This window comes from Antechinus flavipes, chromosome 4 (genome assembly GCF_016432865.1).
Source record: "Antechinus flavipes isolate AdamAnt ecotype Samford, QLD, Australia chromosome 4, AdamAnt_v2, whole genome shotgun sequence".
NCBI classification, from domain to species: Eukaryota; Metazoa; Chordata; class Mammalia; order Dasyuromorphia; family Dasyuridae; genus Antechinus; species Antechinus flavipes.
In genome coordinates, this window is record NC_067401.1 from 20,747,495 (window position 1) to 20,774,419 (window position 26,925).

At 44.1% G+C, this 26,925-nt stretch overlaps 1 protein-coding gene and 1 long non-coding RNA gene across 6 annotated transcripts in view; one reads left to right on the forward strand and one right to left on the reverse strand.

Moving 5' to 3' along the window:
• AUTS2 (activator of transcription and developmental regulator AUTS2) overlaps positions 1 to 26,925 on the forward strand; it is a 1,092,405-nt gene that overhangs the window by 263,554 nt on the left and 801,926 nt on the right. The window lies entirely within an intron of this gene.
• On the reverse strand, positions 8,725 to 11,223 carry LOC127558735 (uncharacterized). The gene is made up of 2 exons (XR_007952968.1): positions 9,758 to 11,223; positions 8,725 to 8,822 (listed from the first exon to the last, which is right to left on the reverse strand). It is a non-coding gene; the product is annotated as an uncharacterized LOC127558735 (long non-coding RNA).

Here is a 26,925-nt window from a genome sequence, read left to right on the forward strand (position 1 = left end):
CAGAACTGATCTCTGACCTTTTTAATGAGACAAAGTGTGGATCCAAAGCACTTTGAAGGCCATGAGAGTACTTTGTATTCCTCACAGCGTGCCATAGATGTGGAATATTCCTAGGGTTCTGGCCTGCATGGTGGCCCAGTGGATAGAGCTTTGGGCCTGGAGTCAGGAAGTCCAGAATTCCGCTCCAGCCTCAGACACTAGCTGTGGGTGGGACCCTCAGTTTCCTCATCTGTCACTGAGCTGGAGAAGGAAAAGGCGGACCATTCTATACCAATAAAACCTCAAATGAGTCATGAAGAGCTAGGACTGAAATGACTGAACAACAGAATCGTCGGCTGGCTGTGACAGTTAGCATTGCTACAGAACTTGAAGGGTTGCAGAGGGCCCTACAGATGCTATCTCATTGGACAAAAGTCATGTTTATTTGTGCTATTATCATCACCCCCATTTTACAGAGGAGGAAACTGAGTTTACCTAAGTTTACTCAGCTAGTAACTATGTGAGGCAGGGTTTGTATTCTGCTCTTTTGTATTGCATTAAAATAAAAAAAAACACAGATTAATGATTGCCATGGATTCAGAGCTCTAAGGTTTACTAATCTCTTCACATTGCTATTTCATTTGTTCCTTAGAAGAACCCTGGGAAGTTGGAACTCACGTATTAATAATTTGAGTTATGAGTATCAGGAGCCAGATTTGAACACGGGGCTTCCAGATGCAAAGGGGAGGCTTAAAGAGGGGAGGCGAGCTTTCTGAGGGCATCAGCCAACAAATATTGAGGAGCTCTTGGAAATGAGTGCTTTAGGCCTTTCCCTTGTCTTCAGGCTCCATCTTTCCTTTGAGGATCTGGGCCAAGAACCCAAGGCTCGTGATCAGCAGACAATGGATGAAGGAAACTTTGGCTCGGAAGCGGGGGGCTCGATTGGACTCAGGCCTTCTGTGCAACTTAAATAAGTCCTCAATCTCCTCATCCAGAAGCCAAAATATGTGAGAGTGAGAGCAGAAAGGGATGGTAGAAACCCTCTGGACCAGTTCCCTCATTTACAAATGGCACCGTGAGACAAGTGACACGTCCAAAGCCAGGCGATGGAATTGAATCCAGCTCGTCCCCAGTCGAGCCCGGAGCTCTGTCCATGAGCCAGGATGAAAGGCTCTGAGTGGATGACATAGGTCTAAATAGAAGATAGAATAGGTGACCAGCCTGTGAGCCAGAGGCCGGGGGGGGGGGAAATCTCTGCTTCTCTTGTATTCCCAGCAGTTGCTTGTCATTGTATTTAAGCATATTGGGTGTTAACGGGGACCTTTTTGCCTTGGCAAAGGCTGGGCAGACCACTGGGCAAGGTCTTGTCTCGATGATCTGTTTGTTGTTCTCTCATCCCTATTTCCCCTTTCTTCACACTCACGAGGAACCTTCTCTGATTTAGAATTCACGGTTCTCCTGGGATCTGTTTTCACTGGTACTTTAATGCTGGATTAATTGGCCAGTAATTAATGCTGTAATTAGTCGGTGCTGGTCCCCACCCCGTTAATACCCAGTATGACTAAAGGCAAACTAGAGAGACTCACATGAACCGATGCTGAGTGAAATGAGCAGAACCAGATCATTGTCCACAGCAACAGCAAGATTATGTGATGATTAATTCTGATGGCTCCATCTTTCCAACAATGAGGTATTATGGGTAATTCCAATAGACTCTCCCACTCGAGAGAGCCATCTGCACCCAGAGAAAGGATTGTGGGGGCCGAATGTGGACCACAACGTAGCATTTCACTTTTCTTGGTGGTGTTTCCTTTCTCATCATTTTTCCTTTTCGATCTGATTTTTCTTGTGCAGCACAATAAATGGGAAAATATGTATGGAAGAATTGCACATATTTGACATAAATTGAATTACTTGCTGTCTAGGGGACGGGGAAGGGAGGGAGAAAAAATGTGGAAAAAAGTTTTGCAAGGCCGAATGTTGAAAATTATCTCTGCATATGTTTTGAATATAAAAAGCCTTAAAATAATAAGATAAAATAACAAGTGACAGTCTCTCAGTTCCCGTCTCCGAATATTTGTCCAGTTTGTCAGCCATACATTCCCTTTTCACTTTTTCTTCTTAGCATGTGAGGCCTCCTTTGAAACATAGCTTAAATCCTCCCACTTACAGGCAGCCTTCAGGATTCTGCCAGCTCTTCCTGCCCCCAACTTACTTTGTTTTTACTTTAATTATATGCTGTGCAATTGCTCACTACTTTTTTCTCAGCTGAATGGGAGCAGGGACTTTGAAAATTCTCGTTGGATCATTTAAGACCCAGGTCTGTCTTGTCTTTGTGGGTCCCCCCTGTCCCTTGCAGGGCCTGGCAGCTTGTAAAGGGACGATCCAGAAATGCTTGTTTATTGGTTGCTCCGGGAGGAAGTGCCCGTGGATTCACAGATTGTCAAGTGCGAGCTGTCCCTGTGGCCCTGGTGCCCAGGATGTGCCCGCCACACAGTAGGCATCGAGTAAAATATCTGTGGATTGATTGCTCGGCATGCTGGGGCTCTGGCATGCCAGGGGTTTGGAAAATGTTTCTTGAATCGACTCGAAGTGTATTGAATTGACTCTGTGCCCTCCTGGTCCCTCATGTTTGACCTATGAAGTCATTTTTCAAAGAGCCAGCCTGAAGGAAAAAAAATCAGATGAGAAGCCACGCTGCATCTGGAATTGGGCTGACCTGATCAATGCCGTAAAAAAGGCTTTGAAAGTGCAGATTTATTTTGATTTAGCTGCTTTGATGCAGGGTGAGGGGGCGTCCAAGCCCCGTCACAGGCTGGCCCCTCGCCCACGGCTGTGGACTTCTCCCGGGGGTCTTGGACTTGCTTCCTTAACCTTGGAGAGAAACTTCTTCAGGCCGGCGTCTCTGGCGGGCAGTGGGCCTTTTGAGCAGTCACCTGACCACAGTGATGAGCTAATCCTGGTTTGGGGGCTGGTTTATTGTTGTCAAATAAACATTTGATGGAAGTACTGGAATGGTTTGACATTTTCTTCTCCAGCTCAATGGACATGGGAGGAAACTGAGGCAGGTGGGGTGAAGTGACTTGTCCAGGGCCCCATAGCTAGTGTGTAAGGTGGGATTTGAACTCAGTCCTCCTGACTCCAAGATCGGGGCATCACCTAACTGCCCCCATTCTTTGGCTTCCAGAAGAGGCAGCTTGAGGCAGAGATGGGGAGGAATGTCTGTCTTAGTTCCTCATTTCTGAGGTGGAGTGACTGGGCCCAGAGAAGCAAAGGGACCCCTCTGAGCTCACACAGGTCGGGGCTCAGGCCTTCTGAGCGCCCTCTCGTCCCCTGGGCCCTCTCGTGTCTTTATGGCTTGTTTGGGAGTGGGAAGGCCTTTTGTCATATAATTATAAATGGGGTCCTATTTCCCGGTCACTTTCTAAACCCTACTTAACCTATAATTGAGTGGTGCAATTGAACCAGTTCTAGTTGGAATTAAAAAAAAATTTCAGACCCAGATTTTTCTGTTCCCATCATGCCTTTTTTCTCTCAGGCCCGAGGAAACGTTTTCAAATGGATGGTCTGCCTTTGACACCTTTTGCTTCCTTTTTTACATCTCAGTGAGATTCCAAAATGAACTTTATTTGAGAAATGAGTTTAAAATCTCAGTGGAATTGAACCCCATGAGAGGGGATTGTAGGTCGCAGGTAATGGGGGACTCTCTTGGAGTCTGGTGGTCATTAGCATAAAGTCCTGACTCTGTGATTCAGCACAAGATATTTTACTTTACAGTGACTAGGACAAATCTAAGCTGTGAGGGATAGTAGATGTGGATCAGGGAAGGGATGTCCCCACGGAGAGTTCCCCCATCCCTCTGTGATTCCAGGTGCTGACCAAAAAAGCAGTCATTTCTTAACGAGCCTTCTCAGAGCAGCGCCCGTCCGACACAAAGCAGGAAGTACCGGGTAGTTTCTGGGTCTTGTTCTTGTGGTCAGAATCTCCTAAGAATTAATAATGGAATGACAAATGACCGTTTTGACGCCAATTTCTTAAGCTTATAGAAGCGATGATCTTATTGGCCACAAAGGGCAGAAAGGTTTATTTAAAGAAAATGGACTGGCAAATCGACAGGGACTTTTTGCTTGCTCTCACCCACTCCAGACTGCCCTTTACTTGGCTCTCAAACCGATCCAGGTCTGATTGTGTCACCTCCCTCTGACGTCCCTGAGAGCCCCTCTGAAATCTCTTTGGCTTCTAAAGCCCCTCACAACCGGCCCCCTCCCACCTTTTCTGTCTTCTTTACCTCATACCTTCTTGCTCTTGTTCAGTCATGACCAAACCCACATGGGGTTTTCTTGGCAAAGGGACTGGAGCCGTTTGATGTTTCTCTAGCTCATTTGACAGATGGGGAAACTGAGGCAAACAGGTAAAGGGACTTGCTCAGGGTCCCACAGCTAATAATTTCTGAGGTTGGATTTGAACCCTGGACAGGGAGCCTTCCAGCTTTCCAGCCCCTGCTCTGTGCACTAGCCACACCTAGCAGCTTGCCCCCACCAAGGTCGTTACATTCTAAGAAGAGACTTGGAGTTTAAATGTGGGTCTTCTTCCTCCAAACCCGGTTGTCTCTGAAGGTTGGGCACAACCATTGGGGCCTTTGGTGTCCAGTTGGCAGAGGGGCAAACTTGTTGCCCGGGGGGGGGGCAGAAAGGAATTCTGGGCTCCTCTAGATCTAGTTAATTCCTGCATTGCAAGGAAATCCAAAGTCTGCCTTTGGTTCAGACCCACCAGCAGGGATTCAAATCCAAACTCAGCTTAGGTTTAGTGTTTCCACACATGAGTGGCTGTTCCCAAATGGGTGGTTCAGCGGGTCCTGAGTTCAGATCCAACTTGAGACATCTGATGGCTAAGGCATTCAACCTCTGCCTGCCTCAGTTTCCTTATTTGTAAAGTATTTGGAAGGAATACCAGAGTCAGCTTCCCAGGTGCTTGTGAGGACAAAACAAGAGATAGTTGTCAATCGCTTTGCGAACTTTCAGATTATTTTTATTAATCCTTTCTATTCTTCTCATCATCATTAAATACTGCCTAGAGGTTGAGCCTACAGCCTGGAATCATTAGCTGTGTGAGATGTTCTTTTATCTGAAGCCATCCTCTCAATCAAAACACAACACACTGGCTCACATGAGGCGCTTTATTCTAGAGGATGTTATTTAGCTGCCTCACTGGACTGGGTCAGGAAGACCTGAGCTGAAATCTGGTCTCAGACACATGCTCGCCATATGACCCTGGAGAAACCACTTCTTTGCCATAATCCACTGGAGGACCGCTCCAGCGTCTTTGCCAAGAAAACCCAGTGGACAGTAATGGTCTGCGGAGTCACGAGGAACTGGACGTGACCGAACAACAATAAGCATTTATGACTCGGGTGGCTTTTATCCGAATAAATCTGGGGGTCATCTGGGGGTTTTAAATTAAGCGTTCAGACTTCATGGTGTAGTCCTCCAATCCTCCCACAAGGCTCTTTTGAGAGAAGGAGAGAAAGACTTGTGAATGAGACGGAGTTAATGAATCCGGTAACCCGCTTACTGACATTATTGGTTCTCCAAGCTGTTGAGATACACAAGGCTCAGGGATCTGTTCCTACAAGAAAAAAGAAATGAAGAATTCATTGGGCCAAGCGTGGCTCACTGTTGCTTCATGACTGGGGACCCACGTTCCCAGCACGTTCTGTGCTTCCCAGACCCATAGGGTTGAAGATTAAGGGTGACAGGGAACCTCGCTGATCCATTACAGATGGCACCGAGGTCAAGGGGGACATGACTGGCCAAGATTATAGGAGGACATGCTTAGTTATTCCCCCTCCCCATTGCTAGTGGCCTCTAATAGTATTGGTATAAGGAAAGGGGTTGGTGCTGAAAATGTGGGGACCCCAGCTTTGTTCCTTCCATTGTGGTGTTTTTGCCAAGAAAGTTTAACAACCGGCTCTTGTGTTTCTCCAACTGTCTCCAGCCTGTGACTATTGTTATTTTGTTTCCTTCTGTCTGTCCCTTGCATCTCCTAGTCTGTTCCTTCCATTGATATTTTTACCAGGAAAGTTTAACAATCGGCTCTTGTGTTTCTCCAACTGTCTCCAGCCTGTGACTATTGTTATTTTGTTTCCTTCTGTCTGTCCCTTGCATCTCCTAGTCTGTTCCTTCCATTGATATTTTTACCAGGAAAGTTTAACAACCGGCTCTTGTGTTTCTCCAGCTGTCTCCAGCTTCTGACTGTTGTTACTTAGTATCCTTCCATTGGTCCCTTGCATCTCCTGGTCTGTGAAGGCGTTGCCCCGCTGCCCCCAGCGTGGAAAAGTTGGAGACCGAGACACTGTCTCCAGACTTAAGCAACGTCCTTTAGTGAGTGAGCTTCTTCCTACCTACGGGTGGAATTCGGTTCTTGATTCACTTGTCCCGGCCCCCTTCTCAGTCACCATTCGTAGTCACTGCTGAGTTGTCTCCTCACTCGCTGAGGGACAGCCTGGTTACTGGGAGCTGGCGTTGGGGGGCAGAGGTGGGGCATGGATCTACTCTGAGGGGTTTCTTTTGGCTTCCCTCAATTCCTTTTATTTTTAAAATCTCTTCCTTTAAATTGAGGCCCTCAAAAAAACAACAACAACAACAACCCATCACAGACTAGCCCCCTCACTTCTGTATTCCCCCTTCCTCCACACTCAGTGATCCTGGCAGGAGGGAATGAAAATATGGGTGGGGGTGACCCCCCCTACCCGGCAGAGTGACTCTGTACTGGGCACCCCACGGACGGGAGGGAGGAGCTCCACTTGCTGACCTCCTCTCAGGGCTAAGCTTGGTCATTATAACGACTCAGCGTTCACTGGGTTTTGTTTCATGCTCAATTACTTTTCATAGGACTGCACTCAGAGGGGAAACATTTTTGCTTCTGTGCTTAGCGAGCCTGTCATTGGATTAGAGATGCTGATCCAGCAGAACTCCAGAATAAAAAGAAAACAAACAGTTCTTTAAAGGTCCCCTTTAAACAAAAAATCCTTGAACGCCAGCTATGTTTTGAGTTTATTTCCCATCCTCCATTGTTGGCTCGGATGGTTTGGATGATGGTGCTTTTTTTTAGGGTTTTGTCCCAGCCCTGTGTGTGTCCGATGCCTAGGATTCATTAGCCCCTGCCAGCAAGACCTTCCATGGCCTCCCACCTTCCAGGGACGCTCCTCGGGGCTTTGTGATTTTTGATGGGTGGTGGGCAAATTTCTTAGGAGGACGCGTCTTAGCCCGACTTACTTCTACTTCACTTTTGGTTTTACTTGGACCAGGTTTCTTTCTTATTTAAAGAGAAAATGTATAAAATGTGAAAATTTCTCATAGGCACAAAGGGCAGGATTTTACATCCAAGGGGAGGATGTGGAATGAAGGCTTGCAGATTTAGGGGTCTCTTTGTTTTGTCAGCCAGAACTGATCTTCGCATCGAGCACAGAGAGCTCCTTATAATTAGAGAAAGGAAAAAACACACAAACATAACACAAACTTTAAGTCTGAATTTAAGAATATGGAGGTGTACCAGAAAGGCAGGCAACAGAGGTGGACATTTTGAGTGTCAGTCCTTGGATCTGAAGCATCGGTGCTCTTTCAGATAGATCATTCTACTTTTTTTAAGTGAAACGTTTTTATTTATTTTTTCCTGAGGCAATTGGGGTTAAGTGACTTGCCCCAGTGAGGAAGTGTTAAGTGTCTGAGGCCATATTTGAACTCAGGTTCTCCTAACTTTAGGCCTGTTTCTCTAACCACTGCGCCAAATAGCTGCCCCTGATCATTCTACTTTTAAAGAGCTTACTGACTAGGTTCATCAGGCAGTGGGCGTTTATTAAGCATCTTCTCTGTGCCAGCCCATGTGCCAGCCATTGGGGATACCTATACGGTGAATAAAATAGTCCCTCCTGGGAAGGAGTCTTTATCTTTATTGAAACTATCAATAGTTTAATTTTGACTGCCTGTGAATCAGTGGTCCAGCCGTCTCTCAGTTTACTTTCAGTATCTGCAGGCTCTGAAGAGGTGTGTGTGTGTGTGTGTGTGTGTGTGTGTGTACATAAATGCACACACACACATATGTGTCTATATATAAGTATAAGCACACTCATCTGTGTACATACACACATATATATGTTTATATATAGTATATATGTGTGTGGACATATGTATTAGAAAATTTCAAATCATTCTTACTCATAGTGTCTTTATTGAAATTATCTGTGTTTTAATTTTGGCTGCCTCTTAATTAATCAGTGGTCCAGAGGTCTCTAAGTTTATTTCCAGTAATTGCAGGCACTGGGCCGAATATGCAATGAATGAAATAGTCCTTTTCAGAAAGGTGCCTGTTAGGTACAGTAAGATAGGAATTAGTTTCTCTCCCTTAATCCTGGCCCGGTGTTCCATAACCTCCTCCCTGCCAGTCCCCTGCACCTGAAGCCCGGCTCCCCTTTGCCACGGCCCTGAGGGATGGGTGACCATCACCCCTGCCATCTTCCCCCGCCCCGTGCCCTGCAGAATCAGTTGCCCCAGTGCCATTGCCCACCCTCCTGGACCTTGCCATCGCCCTCACCGTAAAACCCCTCGGGATGTGGAGGCCCCTCCATCCCTTCTTGTACCAGCAGTCTTCCCATTCAGAGGCTGTTTGTGGAGAGCCCAGACCCGCCTCCATCTTCTCTTTGTGGTTCCGGAGCTTACCCCAGCGATGGCGCACAGCAAGCCCTTGATAAATGCTTCTGTTCTTTAATTCATTCTTACACTCATTATTTCAATTTATCAGCAAACATTTTCATATCACGAATTAGGGGCCGGACACTTTTCTAAGCACTGTGATACAAAAGTGAAAGAGAAATGTTCCCTGCGCTCACCATTTCACTCTTTGACTCCAAACTCTCCCGTAGTTCCCTTTGTTTGTTGGAGAAAGGCAAGACTCCTCAGCTTGGAATTCAGGGGCCAGGAGACCAGTCAGCTTTTCGCCTTTCCACCCCGATCTCCCGCTCCCCCTTCCACGGGGCCACACTCACTCCTGGCTGTGCTCCTCATGTTGTCAGTGCTTTCCCACCTGAATAAACTTGCCCCTCCTGTTTCTGGATTCCCCCACCCCCACCCAAATCATCCCATTCTAAAATTTGGCTCATTTTTTCAGAGCCTAAGCCAAAGGCTTCTCCTTCTTCCAGCCTGCCTTGATTTCTCTCCCCATCCCCAACAGCCATTTTTACCTCCAGACCTCACCTGGTGCTTTGTATTCTTTATTTTCTCCTCTACATGATCATTGTAACTTTTATAGGCTTGTGACCTCCTTCCTGATAGACTGCAAACCCCTATATTGTTTTGTTTTGTATCTTCTCCAACCCTTAATGCCCAGGACCATAGACCGAGAACCGAGATCATGGAGTCCGGCCCCCTCATTAGAGCCCTTATTTAGAAATAAGGAATCGGACCCAGAGCTTTGGGCCCAGAGCTCATCAGCAACTTGGATGGGGACTGACTCTCAGACTTCTGGTCTGTCCCCCACTCCAGGCTGCCTCGTCTCCCCCAAGATCCCCGATTCTTCCTAAATGGATGAATGGAAGAACGGGTGGAGGAAGGCAGTTGTCCTGCAGTCAGCTCTAGTGTGGGGTGAAAGCCTTATTGTGTCTCCTTACAAGTGTGTTTTCCCCGTGGCAGGTGCTCTTTTGTTTTAATTTTCAATGAAATGAAGGTTGCTAGCAGGTCAGGTTTGGAACACTGATTTTCTTTGTGTGACCTTGAATTGGCTCTACCTTGTATTTGTAGGAAAAAGTGCTTCTTCCCCTCCTCTTCCTGTGTGCCCCAATGCACAGCTCCACGCAGCAGGGATACTTTCAGGGATAGACCTTAATTGGGCTACATGGCAGCCCCAGGCTTGGGGATGTACGTGAGGGAGAGGAGTTGGATCCGCCATGTTGGAGGCTTGTGGGTTTCATATAGTATCTTGAATATTCTACACCTACTTTCTTCCAGCTCATTTTCTTTTTTTTTTTTCCTCTCCTTTCTTTCTTGAAGGAGCAGAGGAAGCTAGCAGTGGTATTACATGGTGTCTCTAGGGATTTAAGGAACAGGCAGAAAAGAAATTAGGAGAATGGATTTCATTTCTGAGTACTCCTGACTTTGATCCCACAAGTGTTTGGATTTTCTGAAGGAGAATATAGCTTGATGACTTGAGGGGGAAAAAAAGAAAAAAAAAGATTAACTATGTTAACACTGTCCTCAGGGCACATAGTGTGCTAGGATGTGGAGAGCTGTTTTCCTCATTAGGATGAACTCTCTTTATTCTGCTCAGGAGCGCCGGTGTAAGGAACCCAAGGAGCACCAGGGCTAGGAACCCAAGGAGCACGGAGGGGCTGGAAAAGTCATGGTTTGTCCGGGACGGAGGGAAGCGGGTTTGGGGATGGCCCGCTTTTATCCCTAAGTTCTGCCTTGCTTGACGTTGCATGAACGGGTCTCACCTGTGTCTCATTTAACCCCGTGAGCCTTATTTTTCCAGGCAGTTAAAAGAAAATAAATGAAAGTCCAGTAATTTTGTCTCCTTGTATCTCCTGCAGTGCATAGGGCCCTTCATAGTGGGAGTTCTGAGAATACTGAATAATATTCTCAGAGAATATTGGGTAATTGAGTGACTAGCTGACGAAATGGGCAGTTTTATGATAGTGATTAACTTTGGCTTAGATGATGGCAGGGGAATAGCTTCTTGCTTAAGTGTTGGGTATTTTGAGAGGTGTCCGGACTTGTTAGTAACACGGGATTCTTAAATTCAATTGGAATATCTCCCTGGGGATTTTTAACGGGCGTCCCAATGCCATTGGAGCATTTCCTTTCCTTATCACCCTCTAAGAGTCCTTACTGGGTTCCTGAGGGTGAACACTTGTTGATTGAATGAATAAGTAGGTTTATTTTCCCTTCTGATTTTTCTGTGGTACTCCTTTTTGTTCATGGTGATGACAAAAAAAAATTGGGGGTTAAAGAGCAAAAGAAAGATAAAATAGAGAACCATAAATATTAGGAAAAGTTGGTGAAGGGAGAAAGAACACCACCAAACAACTAAATGACTCTCCATGTGAATCTGTGAAGAAGAGAGCTAGAGAATTAGGAAATTAGCATTAAACTCTGCAAAATAAGACACAGAGGCATCTTTGGACTCTTAGAATTTTTTGGCTTATCTTGCTTTTTGTGTGGCTTGATGGAATCAATCCTTACCTGTTTTTTTTGTTTTTTTGAATTCCCAGACCAACTCTCTCATGTACTCAAACCAGATCATCCTGATTTCAGTAGAATCAGATGTGTTCTTCCACAATGTTGTAATAGTGCCAACATATTATTATTATCTTTGGGGTTAAGTGACTTGCCCAGGGTCACACAGCTAGGAAGTGTTAAGTGTCTGAGGCTAGATTTGAACTCAGGTCCTCCTGACTTCAGGGCTGGTGCTCTATCTGCTGTGCCCCCCTAGCTGCCTCTCTTACTTGTATTTTAAAGTCACTTGTAAATGACTTCTTGATTTTCAGTTGTGTTCCATTTATTATATCTTTGTTTTGCATATTGGAATATCTCAAATTTTCTAATTCTCCTTTCCAGACATGACAGTAGTGACCCATGTGGAGATCAGTTGCTTTTAGCTTTTGCCTCTCCCACTTCCGTCCTAATAATTGCCATTCTCTCTTCCACCTTCGCCAGCCCCCTCCTCCACTTTTTGGTTTCCTTACACAGATTTCAGCCGGTGTGCCTAAATCTACCAAGAGTGAAATGGCAGGCCTACAATGTGAATTATACCTTGGATGGATTTCTTCAGAGGTTATATGGGCATTTGTCCATTTGAATTAAGGTGGTACCTTTGACCTCTCTTCTTGCCATAGGAAAATAGAAAATGGCGGGGTGTTTAGAGATTTTTTTATTTCTTAAAATGTATCTTATCTTTAGTTTTTCTTCATTTAATATAAAAACTAACTCACCCACACAACAGCTTGGTTTGATGTTCTTTTAATTGATATTTCTTCTCATTTTTTGCTAATAATTATTTTCCCTTTGAATCAAGATGATGGAAATATTTCTACATTTGTTTCATTAATAATTTTTGGAGTCCTTCTCCCACTTCCCTTGTGTCAGTATGAAGCCCAGGCAATTGTGACCACAACTGACTGGTAAAAACAGGTTCTGTCTAGTTTCATCAAGTTGAAACAAACCTAAAATGATTTTGACCACTTAATTTAAGAACAACAACAACAACAATCTGATTTCAGGCAGCTCAAACAGGTTTTGGCAATCTTACCCAGATTTCAGCTTGTACAGACAAGTTGTAAGTTCTCCAGACCGGATTTCTTGACTGGCCGGTCACAATGGGGATTTAACTAGCTCAAACAATCTAACAATCCATTCATTATAGATTCTACCCATTTCGTGTATGTAGCTTCTGACCAACTCTGGCTGGGATTCATTCTGACTTGTTCACATCGAACCAAACTGAATTTAGTCAATTTAGGTGAGTTCAAAGTAGGTTTGAATCCATTCCAAAGAATATAGACCCTTCTTTCTTGAGATCCTAGCTGAAGAGCTGGAGAAGATCTAAGAAATGATTTAAGGCTGCCATTTTGTTTCATGGGGGCAGTGTCTGAAGGTCAGAGGGGTTAGAGAAGCTTGTCCAAGGTCACACAGGTAGTAAAGGTCAGCACCAGAATTTTGTCAAACTACTGTTCTTTCCAGCACATCTTTGATTCTTTTAAATTGGATCTATCATATTAGTAGCAAGTTCAAACTCTCTCACCTACTCAGCCCAGATCAAACTAATTTTAGCAGATTCAGATGTGTTCTTCCAAAATGTTATAATAGTTCCAACATATTTTTTTTATCTTTGTGCACCTTTATGTATTTATAGATACTTACACAATTCAGAAAATTTCCGATGGATTTCCATCAGTCCAAACCAGTCCAGGTCAGATTAGATTGGTTTTGACTGTAGATCAAATCTCATTGATTCCTACCGGATCACTCAGGGTGATGGCCAATTCTTGTTAGTTTCAATTGTATCACATTAATTCAGATTGAATAAATGGCCTGCTCCAAAGAATTTAATGGTGGCTTGATAGAAAAAATAAAGATTTTTCCTGGAGCTCCCCAGGGATTTGTCCTTAGTCCTGTTTCATTCAGCATCTTTATTCAGTGACTTGAATGAAAATGTGGCTGGCATTCTTTTAAAATTTGCAAATAATCTTAGACTGGAAGGGATAATTTGCATACTATATGACACAATCAGGAGCTAAAAAGCTAAGCCAAAATGATAAGTTGAATTTAACAAGGCAAGATCTGCTAGAAATAAATGTAAAGTTCTTCTTTGAGGTTCAAAAAACCAACCTGACACGTACAAGATGGCAAGTCTCTCCAACAGCAGTTAATCTGAAAATGATCTAGGAGATTTTCGTTAAATCTTCTCTCAGTTTGACTCAATTTTAACATCACATTTCACAGATGCTAATATAATCCAGCATTTTATTTACCGAAGTACAGTGTTTAGAAAAGGAAATTATTATTTCCCTGTTCTCTCTCTTAGATTAGAGTTGAATGTTTGTATTTCTTCTGACTTCAGTATTTTAAGAAGGTGACAAATTGGTGTGTGCTCCAAGAGGGATGACCAGGATAGTGAGAAATCTTTGCCTTACTTAGATTATTTGAAGTAATTTATGAGAAAGAAGAAATAACAGGGTTCATAAATTTAGATTTAGAGAGATCCTTAGAAGCAACATTTATCTTTAAGTATTCAAAGTGTCAGCATCCCCCAAACTCATTCATTCTCTTTGGAGTCGGGGCAGCACTGTAGAACTGAAGTCAGAAAGATCTGAATTCAAATCCAGCCTCAAAAACTTAATAAGTTTGTGGGATTATTTTACAAATAAGTTTGTAAGTCACTTAAATTTTGCCTCAGTTTCTGATTCTGTAAAATGGAGGTAATAATACCAAATAACCTTTTAAGGTTGTTGTAAGAAACAAATGGGTTAATATTTGTAAAGTCCTTTGTTAACATATTAAAATGTCACATAAATGTCAACTCATCCTTACCATCATCATCACTACTGTCACCATCATTATGCTCATCATTGCCATGTAGAAATAGTGGGTGAAAGTTGAAGAGTAGAGCTATGTTGGATGAGAGATGAAACTTCAAAGTTTGTTGTTGTGGTTGTGGAATCATTTCAGTTGTGTCTTACTCTCACCCCATTTGGGGTTTTCTTGGCAAAGATACTGGAGTGGTCAGCCATTTCTTTCTGCAGGTGATTTTACAAAAGGGGAAACTGAGGCAAACAGGGATACGTGACTAGTCCAGGGTCACACAGCTAGCAAATTGTGAGGTCAGATTTGAACTCAGGTCCTCTCACTCGGTGTCACCTAGCTGTCCAACGATGCTAACAACTTTTGCACCTATGCGAATTGACCCATTTCAGTTAAGGAGTGAGTTTCCCATCCCTGCAGAAAAGTCAGGTCCCCACGTATCAGGAAGGTTGCGTGAGACTTTATATTCCTGACAGGTTGGACCAAGTGGCCCCACCGTTTCCACTTACGTTTCCTAAGACTTGACAAACGCTTATTTGAACCATTTTGGTCTGATTATAATTGGCTTTGCCCGATCCGGAATAGTCTCGGCCCGCTTTGACTGGCCCGGGCTGGCCCTCATTGGTGCTGTGTGCCTGGCTGAGTCTGGCTACATACAGAAGGCTGGGGATTGTTAATTCCACTGCGTGGTTCTGGCTCCCTCTGCAGCCCCAGATGGAAAAATGCTTCTTGTTCAGAACATCAGAGAAATCTGGTTCTAAAATGGGAAGACAGCCCTCCTCCGGCTTGCTTTCTGGCATCTGCAGAAAGCTGTTCTGTCTGGAAACCGGAGCCGTGAAGCAGGGTCCGGGGGTCCGGGCTGCGACCCTCGGGGGCCTCTGGGTTACGGCAGAGCCTGCCTGGTACCAGTGCACACCGGGCCCGAAGGGTCACGGGAGTCCGAGCTCAGAGGGAAAATTCTGTTCGCTTTGATAGGTTGGAAGCATCGCTCAGTCCCAGAATTAGTCCAAGAAGCAAGAACGGGGAGGCGGTTCTTCCCCACCTTGCCCAATGCCCACCTTCCACAATTGGGGACGAGAATTATGTAGAAACATCAGAAAATACAGGCTCTTCTCAAAGTCAGCCCTGGAAATTTGAACCCACAGAGAGAAGCTTTTACAGCCCAGCCCGCTATAAGACTTTGGGGACAGTGTGTGTATGTATGCTTCTCTATAATATATAGTTAGAAACACAGATATCTATATGTATGGACGTATACAGACTTGTACTACTCAGGATAGAAAGATATCTAGGTAGATGTAGTAAATTTAGATGCTTCTTTCCCTTCCTGTCTCTCTGTGTATGTATTTGTGCACTTAAATAGATTAATACATATTTGGATATAAATATAAATACGTACACACTCATACACAGTTGATAGAGGTAGCTCACTCTATACGTGTATCCAAGTTCATATTATGTCCATATATATGATATTCCCATGTACATCTCACTACATACTACACACACACGGGGATCTATGTCTGGAAGTCCATCTATGGATGTACCTGTGTATAGAGATCTAAATATAGGTTGCCGTATCTATAGACATGGGAGTTGTCCTTGAGTCTGGACACTGTTTTATGCTGAGAGGGATTTCTTAGTTTCATCATTAGGAGCATTACGTAAAATGCTCCTAATAAGAGCATCCAGCTCCTGAGGTTGCTGTGACGATGAAATGAGATAGTTAGTGAAGCAGTTTATAAACCTTAAAGTAAAAGCAATGGGCTTTGGTCATGCAGTCCTTCTTTACATCTATTAAGCAATGATTCTCTGATAGTTTGAATTAGATGCGATGTCAGATTCTGTGTGGAGCAGCTAGGTGGCCCAGTAGAGAGAAGGCAGGGCCTGGAGTCAGGAAACCTCATCTTGGTGAGTCCAAATCCAGCCTCGGACGCTTCCTATCCGGGTGTCCCCAGGCAAGACATTTCACCCTGTCTGCCTCAGTTTCCTCATCTGTAATATGAACTAGAGAAGGAAATGGCCAACCACTTCAGTATCTCTGCCAGGAAGACTCCAGATGGCATCATGGAGACTTTCAGACAGAACTGAAATGATTGAACAACACAAAGATTCCACAAAATCCCAAATTTAGCCCGGTTTACTCCTCATTTTTCATAGAAACAAAGAGAGGCCCAAAGAGTTCCGGCAAAATGCCCGTCACATAGTGAATGATCGAGCCAGCCTTTGGGCCCAGCTTCTCTGACTCCAAACCGAGCCAATCCTATCCTCTGCCCCGGGCTTCTGTAACTTGGAAAAAAATCCTAGCCAGCTAATCCTTTATTTCTCTGTGAAAATGTAAGACGTGAATTACTGGTTGCATCCTTTATGCACTGAAGAATTGGGATTCCTTTGGCAGTTATCTGATGCTGGGTTAGCCCGGGGAGAATTCCAGGATGGGAAATTCAGCTCACGCGCTTACATCTCCCCCCAACGCCAGCTCCCCTCTTGTACCTTTTTCACCCAGAGATTTCACCGAAATCTCCTACATTTGGAGACTGCCATTTGAGCATCAGGGATAAAAGCATTATCTAATGGATGGGAGGGCACACACGTATAAAAAGCGATGCATGTGGTGTGACCCGGTTTAAAGGGTGCCTCATTTTAAGTCACAGCACATTAAATGTAGCTGCTTTTTAACTGGGCAACCACATGTACCTACTTCTATTTATATCGCCATTCTTATAGAGTCAGTAACGGCACATGGGTCCCATAAAACAGGGCTTCCAATGTGCTTTTATGATTCCAGCCTGATCTTTTGGTGCGCGGAGTTTCAGACCCACAAAACAGAGTGCGCTCTCTCTCTCTCTCTCTCTCTCTCTCTCTCTCTCTCTCTCTCTCTCTCTCTCTCTCTCTCTCTGTCTCTGTCTGTCTCTCTCTCTCTGTCTCTCTCTCTTTCTTCTCTCTCTCTCTCTCTTCTCTCTCTGTTTCTCTTCTCTCTCTCTCTCTGTCTCTCTCTCTCTTCTCTCTCTCTTCTCTCTCTCTCTCTCTTTGTTCTCTCTTCTCTCTCTCTCTTCTCTCTGTTTCTCTTCTCTCTCTCTCTCTCTTCTCTCTGTCTGTCTTCTGTCTCTCTGTCTCTCTCTCTCTTCTGTCTCTGTCTCTCTCTCTCTCTCTCTATGTCTGTCTGTCTGTCTCTCTCTATGTCTGTCTGTCTCTGTCTCTATGTCTGTCTGTCTGTCTGTCTCTCTCTCTCTCTCTCTCTTTCTGTCTCTGTCTCTCTCTATGTCCGTCTGTCTGTCTCTCTCTGTCTCTGTCTCTCTCTATGTCTGTCTGTCTGTCTCTGTCTCTGTCTCTCTCTATGTCTGTCTGTCTCTCTGTCTCTCTATATGTCTGTCTGTCTGTCTCTCTCTCTCTCTCTCTCTTCTCTCTCTCTCTCTCTCTCTTCTCTCTCTCTCTCTCTCCCCCCACCCCGTCTTTCTTGTCCTTGTTTCAAGGGCCGGATTTGGTGGCGGTGCTTCTGCTGCCCTCCATCCCGCCTTCAAGGAGCACCTCTTGGTTTTGATGGAATTTCAAGGATGATGGAAGTTGGGAGGGGGATATAACAACTGTTGGAAGGAGAATTGTGCAAAGAGTTTCATCATCGTGCTTTAGTGTTTGACTTGTGAGTTTTTATGATCACTTAGCTCTTAGTATCATTACAGCCCTGAAGAGAACATCCACTGAAGAAAGCCACGCCAGAGGCTTGGTAGGTTCAGAATGGGGAGGCCACGCAAGAGCATTTGGTGCTCACAGTGTACATGCATGGAGGGAAAATGGGGGGGAAATGTGAAATTTTTTCCTTTCCCCTGACTTTTCCAACAGGTGTCACTGTTACCCACAAGTCATGTAGAAACCGAATTAAAGCAACAGGGAAAGAACTAGCTGGGCCCTCCAATGCCAACTGGTTAGGGTTTCAAGCATGCAGAGAGACCCCAGATGGTGAGGGGTGCTCACACGTCTCAGACACAAATAAAGATTCTCATCGTTGCCTTATTCTCCAAAAAGAACAGATTCTACATGTTGGCTCTCTCAGCAAAAGTTTGTACCATGGAAATGGAGAAAGGGGCTTTTGATTTCCAGAAAGTCGAGAGTTACTTCAACAAAACAGAGAACCTCCTTTTGGTCCAGTATTGGTTCAGAATGGCCTGAATATAATCAGGGCTCAAATAAACTGTTAATCTCCTAACCCTTGGACTTCACCGACCCAGGAGAATTGCAGAAAAATGAAAAAAGCCAGAAACCCAACCCAAACCACAAAACCGAACCTCGTGATTTTGGCTTGGTGCCTTTCTCTGTGCAGGGACATGAAAGCCCACCTTGTTTGCTTGCCAACACTCTCGGTCCTCGGGTGCATCATGTTACGGCTCTGAACAGCCCGAGTCCCCCGCTCACGCATGCCGTGACAGATGCTTTCATGGCGGCTCCTCGGCAAACAAACACAGCTCCTCTGTAGGGCCTGGCGGTCATCCCGGCGGCGCCGGGCCCTGGCCCCCACTTTGGTGTTCTGTTCCTTTCCTTTTATGCCCTGTGCCGTTCTGAGTGCTGCTGTCTGATTCCTCCTTCCCCCATCCCTGGAGAAGAGGCTGTACCTGAGAGTTACTCCAGGTAAAGGGGAGTGTGCTCCCTGAGGCATCATGGCTGTCCCTTGGGTCCCCAGGAAGCACCCCCAGGATTCAATAGGATCATAGATTAAGAGAAAAAGAACTTTAGAGTCCAAACTCCTCCTTTGACATAGGAGATAGCAGAGTCCCATATTCCCACAGTCTCACCACATTAAGTGAGAGAGAGCTGGGATTCGAACCCGCCTCTGCTGTGTAGATCTCATTCTCATCAGATGATTGATTGGGAAGAGCAACAAGAGTTACTGAACCCAACACTTCATTTTAAACATCAGGAAATGGAGGTGCCGAGAGGGTTAAGTGACTTGCCCAGGGCCACAAATCTTGTGAGTGTAGGAAGCACTATTTGAATTCATGTCATTTGACTTTTAAGTGTTATGTCCTTTTGGTTCTCAGTTTTATACAGCAGAATGCTTAGAAAATAAGTGATAACAACAAAACGTGATCGCAGCAAGCACTAAACTACAAAAGTTTCCTAACAGGATCTTATTTAGTCCTTGTAAGGACATGGTATTATTATGGTCATTTGTCAGATGAGAAAATTGAGGCCGACTCTATCACATCTGACTTATAGCAAAGCTAAATGCCTATTGATTGAGGCAGGAACCTCTGCTGAACTTTGTTGTCACATCAGTGTCCCGGGGCTCAGTTTCCCCATTTCTGTCTGAGGATGGATTCGTTCTGAATCTTTAAAATTATGATCACAGGTTTATAGAGCGAGAACACGAGTCACCTAAGTGATGTGGGAGCTTGTGGTGGGAGTTTACTGTAAGTATTTCATGGATTCAGGGGGCAGCCATATTGTAATGACTTGTTCCCATTCAGTACTTGGGGCTTTCTAGTATAATGTTCATTGTTTGACCTTGGGAGTTGCCTCTGTTCCTCTAGGAGTTCTGGGAATGTGCCCCTGCTTCTGTATAAAAGTCCTTCCAGCTGGTCTGTAGTCAACATAGCCTCCTAATGCCATCGATTAGGGTTTTTTTACGAACATTTCCCATGACTTTCTGGGAGTCCTTTATTACCCTCTCCACCTATTTCAGGGAAAAAGATTTTATATTTTTCCTGTTCTCCTTTCCCTTGTTTTTTCTCTTCCTTTAAGTAACCACGGACTCTGTAATTTTTCCTTCCAGCATTTGGGATGAATTAAGTTTTGAGCAGGACATTGACAAATTAGTATAGTTTACCCCAGAGATATCTTCTGCCTTAGAATTTGCCAAGAAGGCTTACTGCAAAGTATTGAAGTGAGTGGTGTGGGAACAATTGGTCAAAGGGGTGATGGGTGATGGTTTTACAGTTTAACCCCTATTCTTCATACCAAGAGTGGGTTGTTAGGACTAGATTTCTGGGCCCCTTCCTCAATTAGATCATATATTTTTCAAGCATCTCGTAAGCAAGAGGCAAGAGATGGGACATTCATACAAATAAATGTGTTAGATTAGATCTTTCTGGAAGCAAGAAACCAAGAAAAAGTAGTATAAAAAAAATCTCAGGAGATCATTTTCAAATCTCATCAGGGAGGGCTTCGTGAAGAAAGAGTAATCTGTGTCCTGAAGAGAATAATTTCAACAAGCAGAGATGGAGAAGTTCATTAGAGGCTTGGGGATCGCATTTGAAAATGTATGAAAGATCCTGTGGGCAAAGAATCTATAGCCTAATTCATTAAAAATGATAAAGAAGGGGAGAAAAAGAAAGGAACTACTGTAAAATATAATTGAGGTTCATCGAAGTATAGTTGCGGTGGCTGTCAGATGTCATCTGGGGTCATGAGGTTTGTATTTTATCCTCTAGGTAATATGGAGCCACCAAAGATTTTTGAGTGAGAGAATGATATGATCAGGCCTCTATTTATTTGGAAGATATACTTGGAAACTCCAAGATTGATGGATTAGAGAACAGAAGAGCATATAGAGATTATTTAAGAGGTGACTAGAATAATCTCCTTTAGAGATGAAAATCTAAGCTAAAGTGTTGACAGGGTGAGTCGGATAGAGCTTAGAGATGTTATCAAGATGGAATCAGCAGGTCTTGGCATTTTGTTGAATTGTGGGAAAGCTGACACTTATAAGTGACTATGACATTTTAAATCTTTAACTTAAGAATCAAATGAGATAATATTTGTAAAGCACTTAGCACAGTACCTGGCACATAGTAGGTGCTATATAAATGTTTATTTTTCCTTCTATTGGAAGGTCCCAGTGCCTCCAGAGAAAATTGGAGAGTTGGGGGCAGGGGGAGGTTTTAAAATAAAGGTAGTCATTTTAGGATATGTTAAATTTGATGTGCAGATGGTACAGATTTTCAGCTGCTGATTACAATACTCGGAAATGTGATATGGGAAGTTAGGGTTAAAGTCAGGGTTTAAAATAATAGTTTGAGAAGTAAATTTTTTAGAATAATGGAAGCCCAAGGAGTGGTTCAGAATTCTAAGATAAGAGTTCATAGAGAAGTGGGTTCATAGACTTAGAAATTTGGAAAGGACCTTACTTGTCATTTTTAGGGCTATAAGAGACAGTGAAGTTCATTTCAGGGGTCCTCAAACTACGGCCGTGGGCCAGATGTGGCAGCTGAGGACATTATCCCCCTCACCCAGGGCTATGAAAAAAGGCCCACAAAACACAGTTTTTGTGTTTACTATAGTCTGGCCCTCCAACAGTCTGAGGGACAGTGAACTGGCCCCTATTTTAAAAGTTTGAGGATCCCTGAAATCAATCCCTTCATTATTCAGATGAGAAAACAGCCAATGAAAGGACTTGCCCAATATCACGTTGAAGTAAATAGTAGAACTAGAATTTACACTTAAGTTTTCTACATTTCCTCAGTTTCCTCTGTTCTATTCTATAGCAGAGGACCAAGGAGGAACCCTTGAGAGAAAATTTACTTCTGAGGTGAAGGAAAATGAAGAAATACTCAAAGAGATTAAGACAATCAGGCTTGTATGAAGCGATCCAGAAAAGGGTAATGATCCGAAAGAATATTAAGAAAGAGGAAGAGGTTTGCTTCGATAAATATTGTTCTAAGAAGGTCAAGAAGAATAGATTTAGGGAGAAAAAGCCATTCTATTTTTTTGTGGTTAAAATGAGAGGAGATGAAGGGAACAAATGTACACTTAACCTTTGAGGAGTGAACTTGAGAAGATTAACCTCTGCAAGAGAAGACTGTCTTGTTCTTTGATTATGGATTGAACAGTTTCGAATTAGTACACGCAGAGAGAATTTTAGATGTGGTAAATATTAATCCTGATCCTGTCATAGTAAAATAAAACTTGATTGTGGCTGAGAGAGATGCAGGTGGGGACCCGGCATGAGAATCAGCCTACCCAGTGTGTAAAGCACTGGGCTTAGAGGTAGAAAGTTAAAGATTGGGATGGGATTCTAACACATTGTTAGCCATGTGACCATGGGCAGGAAATTGTCAGGATTTCCTACGTTGGAAAATGGATATTATCCCTTGAAGTTCCTGCTTCACTAAGTTGTTTAGATCTCAAGTGAAACCCCAACTGCATAGAAAACTTTGCAGTGCTAATCAAATACCAATGAGGAGGAGGAGGAAGAAGAGGAGAAATGGGTTTGAAATAAGCACCATGGAGAGGATGATGGAGAGTGCTCTAAGAGATGGATAGAAGAATTATGGGACTTTTCAAATTTATTGGTTAACATTAAATAAAAAAAAAGAATTATGGGACATTGATGAGGCCCCAGTAGAGATTAGGGAAACATGAATGTGTTAGGATATCTATCTGTCTGTCTATCTATGTCCTTGTCTATATCTAGCTATTTGTCTGTCTGATGCTTAACTACTCCAGATGTGTGTGTGTGTGTGTGTGTGTGTGTGTGTGTGTGTGTGTGTGTGTAAAATCTTCTGCTCATGCTTAACTACTCCAGACAAATATATAAAAGCTTCTACTCATGCTTAACTACTCCAGAGTAAGATAGAAGAAAAGAGTTTATTCAGTCACTTGTTCAATTAGGTGGCTACAGGGTCAAGGCTTTGCAATAAAGATGAGTTTAATCAAAATGGACGTCAATCACAATGGGAAGAGAGTTTAAGATGGCAGTTTTAGAAAAAGGAAACTGTGTAAGGTTATTAAAAATCAGGTAATTCTGAGCATTGGATCTGGGAGGGGGAGTAGTATTGGGTATTGGTGAGAGAGGCTCAAGGGCTGATCTAGCCCTATGGATGATGTAAGTGGGGACTAAGGAAACTGGGGAGACAGATTAATTGAAGAGACTGGTTTCCAGTTTTGTTCTGACTTTGATGCTGAGCCTGAGCTGTGGAGTTGAGTGCCCCGTGTAGCCATCGACAACCCCAGACCTCATGATTCTAGAAGAAAACAAATTGGAATGACAAGAGTGGCAACCAGCAGGCAGATGTCACCTCTGCTCCTGATCACTTGCCCGGTCTTGTGCAAATCCCTTTCTCTTTATATATGTTATATACCTCATTTTCTTTCTGCATGCGACGAGGAGACTGAAGCAGATGAGTTTGGGGTCTGCTGGTAGATCTGTGATGTTTTGACAAAACTCCATGAGTTTTAGTTACTTCCTCTGTCAAATGAAGATATTTCTTTATGTGACTTTGAAGTTCCCTCTCAGCTTTAAATGCACGGACCTATCTATGAGTCTAGTGGCTGAGTCACCAGGCCAAAAGGCCAGTATTAGCGAATCGGATACCTCGTCTGGCTCAGGCTGAGTCTTTCTAGAGAGTGAGCTAACCTGCGGGCAAAGTGATGGGAAGGAGCCCCTGTCCCCAGTTGGCACTGCCAAGGTGTGGGGCAGTCTAGGCATGGCGCCGGCTACCGTGAAAGCATAGTTTCTCCTTTGGAGGCCCAGACCTTATCTCTTTCTGTGCCCATCAGCACGCCCCAGGCCCTGTCCTGGCCACTCATATCATTTTTCAGTTGGCAAGCGCCATCTGCAACATCTGTCCAGTGGGCCGGATGAATTCCACTTGGCTGCCTATCATTTTTTCCCCCTCAAGGGACTTTCTGGATCAATTTGCATAAGATTATGCCAGGCCAGTGATTTCACAAAATAGAGTTTCACCAGCCGACTCTATTGGTAAAACAAGAAAGAAGAGAATCTTAAATGTTAACAAAAGCAGTGGTTGTTTCTCTCTGGTCACAAGATGTAAATAAAGATTATCTTCGCAAAGCTAGGAATTGTTTATTTCCTACTTTTTTATGAGTCAGAAGGAACGAGAGTGTGGTTGGGGCTGCTTCTGTGGACTGGTGGAAGGTCTGCTTGAAGGAACACGGCAGGCCCATCCTGTAGATTGGTCTCCCTCTGATTCGTGGCCTGGATCACTTTCTTCAAAGAAGCAGAAATAATATTTCATGTCAGAAAGAAGCTGAGAGGTCATGGAATCGTGGAAACTGGGATGCTTCTCAGAAACTGTCTTAATTTTACAGATTAGGAAACTGAGGCAGAGGGCGGTTGTGATTTTTCCAGTTCATAGAATCATAGAAACTGGGAAACTTCTCAGATGGGAATTTTAAAGATGGTTATGATTTTACAGATTGGAAAATTGAGGCAGAAGGAGATTGTGATTTTTTCAGTTCATAGAATCATAGAACCTTAGGATTCTTTCCATCTTTAGTGTTCAAGTCTGGCTGCAGGGGTTTAGCCTTGTCAGTGGCTAAAATTATCCGGGCATTCCATTTTCCATGTGTGGAGAGTTGACATTTAATAAGTGCTTACTATATGCTAGGTACTATGCTGAATAATGGGGGTACAAAGATAGGAAAAATCAACTATATAAATATGTATACATCTGTTGGATTTAACACATATTTTAACATATTTAACATGTATTGGACTATCTGCATCTAAGGGAGGGGGTAGGAAGAAGGAGGGGATAATTTGGAACAGGAAGTTTTGCAAGGGTCAATGTTGAAAAATTACCCAAGCCTATGTTTTGTAAATTAAAAGCTTTAATTTAAAAAAAAAAAAAGAATGGGAAAAGTCCTTGCTCAGTGTAATGTGGGAGACCAGATGCCAGTGACTGGGTCAAAATCTGCTCCAGCCAGGAGTGATGTGCAGAAGGGAAGCCCTTGATCAGAGGGGATTGCGAGAGGCCTCTTAGAAGGGGGGACTTTATCTGAGTCTTGGGGGGCCAGGAAGATCCAGGTGTCCAGAAGTAACGTTTGGGTGGAGAGGTGGGAGGTGTCTGAGGCACAGTAAGAAGGCAGGTGTTGTGGCTGAGCCGGTGGAAGGCTGGCGTGGGTCAGGAGCGAGCAGGCTGGAAAGGGGGCGGCAGAGCTTGACCCCCGACTAGAGGATTTTGTGTGATCTGAGGGTGATAGGAGTCACTGGGCTTTATTGAAGGGGAGCCTGAGGAGTGACCAGATCACACCAGCTTTTTAGGGAAATCACTTGAGCAGCTAAGTGGTGGATGGAGACAGACGGGGGTGAGCAGGGATTTGAAGCAGCAGAGGGCCCACACAAGTTTTGGGGCACAGGAGGGCTCTGCTGGACAGAAGGGGGGCTGTATTTTTGCAGGTCTTCACACCCAGCAGGCCTTGCTCAGGGATTCCTCAGAATGTTTGCCTGCTTTACAGCTGTAACTGAGGCAGATAAAAGGCTGGTGGGGGCAAGGGCAGCCTGGCAGGAAGGCGGCCTCAGGCAGTGGGGGGCAGCTAACTGATCCCCCTGAATAAATTAGAAACCTGTCTTCCTTGAAGTCTCGGCTGTGCGACTCGTGCATCTGGCTTCACTTCATCCGCTTGATCTTTTCGGGGATGCTGGTAAATGTTTCCCAGCCTGAACTGTTCTGGAGGGGGAAAGGGAACACAGGTGAAAGATCCCATTAAAAGGGAGGAGATCTCTGAGAGTTGGAGCCCCCGAATCCACTCTCTCAGAGGGGGAAACTGAGGCCCAGGCAGATGACAAAGGCCTTTGCAGTAGGTCCCACCAAAGGATGTCATTGTCCCACGGTCCTGGATTTGAAGCCCCCAGTGACCTTAGAGGTCCACACCCTCATTTTATTTTTCCTGCTCTTTTTGCTAAATGCAACTGAGGAAAGGAAGTCACCTACCAGCCAGCCATTCTGATCCTAGACTCCCATTCCCTAGACTCCCCAATTTTTGTTCTTTTGTTTGCCCTCCAGAACTATCTAGAAAATTAGTAGGAGCACCTGGATCATTACCAGTCAGGATTAAGCATTTCTCTGTTATTTTGATCTTTGTTGTAACTGAAGTTACTCTATTTCCGTGATTCTGAGCTGTTTGATACTTATTAATTTTCTGCCGTGTACCCATTTTACGTGCTAGGTATATTCCCTTGCTAAGAATAGTTTTGCCTTGGGAATCCTTAGGGAAAAGGGACGGGAACTATTATTGAGACCATTCATCTACTGAGCATTTATTGTGTCCTCGCACTGGTGAAAGCAAGTCAAGAACGAGACTCTTCGCTTTTGAAGAGCTTTCATTCTACCTGGGGAGATAACGTGGCCAAAAATAAATACTTAGAAAATAAATGTAATGTGAATCTTAGGGTGGTTCTGAGGGGATACATTGTGAAGAAATGCTTCCTGTGGGATGTGGCGTTTGAGCTGAGCCTGGAAGGAAATGCAGGATTCTCAATGGCAGAGATGAGAAAAGAATCCCTTCAGGCATGGTGGGTCCAAGGAGGTGAGGAGCAAGCGAGCCAGTTTGACAGGACTGGACCAAGGGCAGTGCTCCCCACATTGAGGTCCTCAGTAAATCGGTTGCACCTATGCAATTACAGTCACCTCTTCTTCTAGGGCCCACCTTTTCTCTGCCTTGTAAATTATATCTTCCTTATTATCTGTCACATTCCCTTTCTTTATTCCTGACCCCATCCTTCTTCCCATCATCACCTCCTGAGGTCTTTCCTAATCTGAAACCTAAAGGCTCAAGCCCCTCTCTTCCAGGAACTCCTCCCGGATTCTTCTAGGCCATATTGATTTTTCCCTTCAAGATTACAGATTCAATCTTGGTGGGTCCCTCTTTTCTTAATCATCCATTAATTAAACCCGGAAGGTGGAAATTAACTTGTACAAAGAAACTTGATGGACCTTGGTTTCCTTATTTGTAAAATGAAGATTCTTGCTACCTCAAAGTCTATAATATAAATTTACTACTTATGTGACCTTTGGAATGTTATTTAGCCCCTGAACCTCGGCTTTTTTATTAAATCTTTGAGACCAGATGACTCAATAGCTGACTTCCAAGGGCCCTGTTAGCTCTAAGTCTATGAGTCCGATTCTCTTCCCAATAATGG